A 5,023-nucleotide genomic window follows, 5' to 3' on the forward strand; every position below is an offset into this window, starting at 1 on the left:
CAGTTTGGTGACGAACAATGCCTTTTCAAGCCTGATGGAGCACCTTACCATTAGGCAAAAGTGATAACAAAGTGGCTTAGGGAACAAAACATCGACATTTTGGGTTCACGGCCAGGAAACTCCCCAGACCTTAATCCCACTGAGAACTTGTGGTGAATCCTCAAGAGGCGGGTGGACAAACAAAAACCCACAAATTCTGACAAACTCCAAGCATTGATTATGCAAGAATGGGCTGCCATCAGTCAGGATGTGGCCCAGAAGTTAATTGACAGCATACCAGGGCAGATTGCAGAGGTCTTGAAAAAGAAGGGTCAACACTGCAAATATTGACTCTTTGCATCAACTTCATGTAATTTTCAATAAAAGCCTTTGACACTTATGAAATGCTTGTAATTATACTTCAGTATTCCATAGTAACATCTGACAAAAATATCTAAAGACATTGAAGCAGCAAACTTTTTGTGTCATTCTCAAAACTTTTGTAGTATTGGAGACAAAGTGATATTCCTCCTCGGTTTCTCTCAGCTATGGAGACAGATCATCAGCCAGGAACCACCTGTGAAAAATGAGCAGAAATTATGCATTGGTTAGCATGTGTGGTAACCTAAAACAGATTACCAATGTACAACTCAGGCAATTGCACTAGTCACAATTTAAATACCCTACTTCTTTTTCTTTTTTTTTTCACTGTACGGTCCAACCATTAATTCACTAAATTTGCCAAAGTATGATCTTATTGAGTAGTTACAGCACAGGTAGGCATGAAAACACACATTAGACATTAGACAAAGAATGAGGAACAGTGAACTAGACTTAACACCATTGTCACAGCTCTTCCAGAAGAAGTAATTCTAATGCACTAAGGTGGTCAAAGGCAAATTAAGTGAGGGAATGAGACTATCTGCATCCCGATTCCCCACCCTTCTCCCCCACCATAGATTTATAAACATTGGATTGGTGTAATCATTGGCTAGAGAAGGAGTTTCCATTGTTGTCAAATCCATGACAGTGCACACTTTGGGAGAAGGGTGTATAAATCAGGACACAAGCCTACCCTTTACCCCTGAGTCAAAGTAAGCACTCATACAATCACCCTCATGGGCTTAAAAAGAATGGACTGGTGGGGTAAGGAATGGCCATTTTATTGCCACTCCAGCCCTTGCTTCCTATGGGAGAGCATCCTCACCTGTTTGATGGTGGGCAGCCTGGTCAGCAGCATCTGGAAGACAGGAGGGGGCAGCATCTGCTGGAGGAGCTATTGGGGTTGTCCACACACAGCAATGCCATTGTTCAGCGGAACCACTACCTTCTCAGAGTTTCCTGATGGTTTGAACACAAAATAGATTAGTTGGAAAGGCACACTTGTCAGGTCTGGAGCAAATTAACTTCTATAGAAAAGTTCTTTCTTCCAAAAATAACTTTTGTAGCCTTCAAATATAGCAATAGGAAAATGAGACTGAATCAAACTAATTCCAGTCCATATCATAGATCAGCCACTTTTCAGAGTCTCTGGTACTGTCCTAACTGTTGACAATTGACAATATTTAGTGGTACGGAAAGAAGGCAACAGTAAACATGCAATCAGCCACGAATAATGCAGCCTCCCCTCCACCAATTGAGATTTTGCGTGTGACTAACAAATTTCAGTTAATTACTACAGCTCCCGCCTTGTGTCAATTAGTGTAATTTTGTAAATTCCGGATAGCTATGGCAAGACGCATCATTAAATCGGGACAGTGCTGTCTGAGATATTGCGTGTGACGAACATATGAACAGACGGAGACAGATCCACATTCCCCCCTCCGATTTCATCGTGGGGGACAACAAAAGCTTGACTTGCAACAAACAAAATGTCATAGAAGAACTCAGTGGGGGAGGATGGGACTATGATGAGAGTATAATTCAATTTTATTTAATGCCGTAGACAGCCCTTATCTTGTAATATTGCTGTAGCCTTTAGTATAGTACTGAGCGTAGAGGTGGTTGAGAGAGCACACAAGGGATAAAGTACGTCTCAATTCTCCACCCTTCTCCCTAGGTGTGCACTTCTCATCATGAATTTAAAAGCATAGGGTTGGTGTAAGCATGGAAAGAAGGGCATTTCCATGGAAAATCCATGCAAAAAAAGTATACAAGTATACACTTTGGCAGAAGGAAGAGAATCGGGACTCAACTCAGCAATATTACTTTTAAGTCCAACTCATTTGAGTACTGCTTATGAGGAGAAAGGGTACTTCAAACAAGGTCTGTTCACAGTGTGTGAAACACTGTGGGTTGAATAATCAGTGCCAAGTAATGACTTGCATTGACTTGGAAACATAGAGTTAGATACAGTACAGTATCTACCTGTATGCTTGCAATCCCTCCACCTATCTATCCATCCAATAAGTAGTACCTAATATGCAGTGGTGGAACATGTACCCAATTGTCATATTTGAGAAAAAGTGTAGATACCTTAATAGAAAGTTCCTCAAGTAAAAGTGAAAGTCATCCAGTAAAATACCACTTGAGTAAAAGTCTAAAAGTGTTTGATTTGTAATATATACTTAAGTATCAAAAGTAAATGTAATTGCTAAAATATACTTTAGTATCAAAAGTAAAAGTATAAATCATTTCAAATGTGTTACGTATATTAAGCAAAGCAGACAGAGAGCACCATTTTTTGTTTAAAAAATGTACAAATGGCCAGGGGCACAGTCCAACATCATTTACAAAGATGCATTTGTGTTCAGTGAGCCTGCTAGATCAGAGTCAGTAGGGATGACCACGTATTATCTTGATACATCTGTTAATTGGCCCATTTTGCTGTCCTGCTAAGCATTCAAAATGTAACAAGTACTTTTGGGTGTCAGGGGAAAATGTATGGAGTAAAAAGTACATACTTTTCTTTAGGAATGTAGTAAAGTTAAAGTAGTAAAAAAATATAAATAGTAAAGATACCCACAAAAACTACTTACGTAGTACTTGAAATTATTTTACCTAAGTACTTTACACCACTGCTAATATGGGATACCTACAGTGCATCACCTGTTATACTGTAGATTAACTTCATGAGGATGAGCTCCTACATCTGCTCATTGCTCAGTGAACATGCCCTCAAGTGTTGTTTGAAACTCCCAAACAAACAGAAAGACAGATAGGCAAGCAGACGGACAGACAGACACACACATACACTAACTCACTGTGAGAGCTGGGGGGGGGGGGGGAATAAACTAAATGTTCTATTGTACATGTACAATATATAGCATGATGACATATCAAACAATTCCCTTAACATAGTTATCCCCTCTAGTAGGGTGTGAGCCCACTCTGCCCACAGTAGATGAAAACGTGCTTTGGTGATGACATGCTTTGGTGATGACATAAAACACATTTTACCAAGACAAATATGAATCTTCTGAATCTTAGTATTTCTATAACATATCATTAACATTACATTAAAAAAAGTCGTATGTCATAACCGAATACTGTACATCAGATAATTAAGCACCGAGCTCTGTTGAGAGAGCAGCTTTATCGCCAAAAGTTTTGAGGATTTTACATTTGTGGTCGTGTCATCCAAGTTATTTCTGTGGGTCGCAACTAGCAAGATTAGCATGACACAAGCTGAATTAATGTAAAAGGCTTTGAAAAGAAAACATTTGGGAGTATGCTTCGTAAAAAATGTCATTTTCCCTTTTTTTAAGAACAGGAACTCTCCATTAATATGAACAGCATTTACTAAAATATGAAAATACTAACGTTATATGTCATGTCTCAAAATCGATATCTACTTTACTTATATACGGTTTTATGTCACACGGATTTGAAAATAAAGATGACGAGTTCAACAGGTAAACCTGTCCGGTAGCCTTAATTCTCGCACACAGCATCCAGACACATTTTCTCTATGGCCTCCATTGATTTAGTCGCCTTAATTTTGACCATCATATAAGGGTAAAAACTCCAATACATTTTGAACAGAGACGGAGGTTTGGACCACTGGATTTCTTAGAGGATTACCTACACAATTAACATATTATTGTACCTAACTTCCGTGCATCATAACTTACTAGCTGGCTGTGATTATATATATATATATATATATATATATATAACCATGGTATCTAGTTAACTAGCTGATTGTTTCAATGCACCTCCCAAATGTGAAATTACAATACAAAAAAAGGCACTTACCTAGGAGTGTTCGTTGATGTCTTCTTTGTTGTTAATGTAGCTAGCTAGGCTAGGAGCCAGTGCCAGTGTGGGCTAGCTAGCTAGCCAGTAACCACTGAGTCTTCTTTATTCAAAATGGAAAAGTAAAATAAATACAAACCAAATCAAGCTAATTTATACAGTAAAAAACGGGTTGCTAGCTAGTTAGCAGAGCACACTGTTGACTCTCGCCATATCCAGCGAGCTAGTTATCTAACCTAGCTAGGTGTACTAGGTGCTTGCAGCACCTTGCCCGATCTGACCCTTCTCCCGCGACACCTTCTCGCGCACGGATTCATCATAGCAACAGTAACTATGGGGTGGAGTTATGGGAGAGAAGCAGCGAATCAAATTCCAAAGTCAGCCAGATTCCGTAGGCAGTCAGATCTGGCGCTGCAGCATGCCATAATTTCTAGCTAGCTAGCTAGTTAGTTAGTTGTCTAGCTAGCACAAAATGGCAAGTTTATATTTCTTGATCCAACCAAAAAACTGAACAAACAAGTTATATACACAAATTGAATTATTGCTACCAGACCCACTAAACAAAATCATCAGACAACATTTATTTCCCGTTTGCTCAGGTGCTGGAGTTAGCTACATTTGGCTAACTTAGCATAGCAAATAAACACAGAGCTTGCATTACGTGAAGGTAGAGAGCGATCAGCTTACCTTGTTAGCCAGATAGATAGATGGATTTCCCTTACGGCCGCCAACAATTTAACTAAACTAAATGTAGCTGATGAATGTAGGATGATGGCAACACCACCATCTTTACGGCGATAGACCGGTTTTTCCAAAGCCGACCATTTTATTCCCCTTCCTAAATTGC

General features: G+C 39.3%; 1 long non-coding RNA gene across 1 annotated transcript; it reads right to left on the minus strand.

The window, feature by feature from the left end:
• Positions 1-390: 390 nt before the first annotated feature.
• On the minus strand, positions 391-4,645 carry LOC109888754 (uncharacterized). The gene is made up of 3 exons (XR_002255196.2): positions 4,177-4,645; positions 1,187-1,320; positions 391-556 (listed from the first exon to the last, which is right to left on the minus strand). It is a non-coding gene; the product is annotated as an uncharacterized LOC109888754 (long non-coding RNA).
• Positions 4,646-5,023: the final 378 nt, after the last annotated feature.

This window comes from Oncorhynchus kisutch, linkage group LG4, assembly GCF_002021735.2.
Source record: "Oncorhynchus kisutch isolate 150728-3 linkage group LG4, Okis_V2, whole genome shotgun sequence".
In the NCBI taxonomy this organism is placed as follows: domain Eukaryota; kingdom Metazoa; phylum Chordata; class Actinopteri; order Salmoniformes; family Salmonidae; genus Oncorhynchus; species Oncorhynchus kisutch.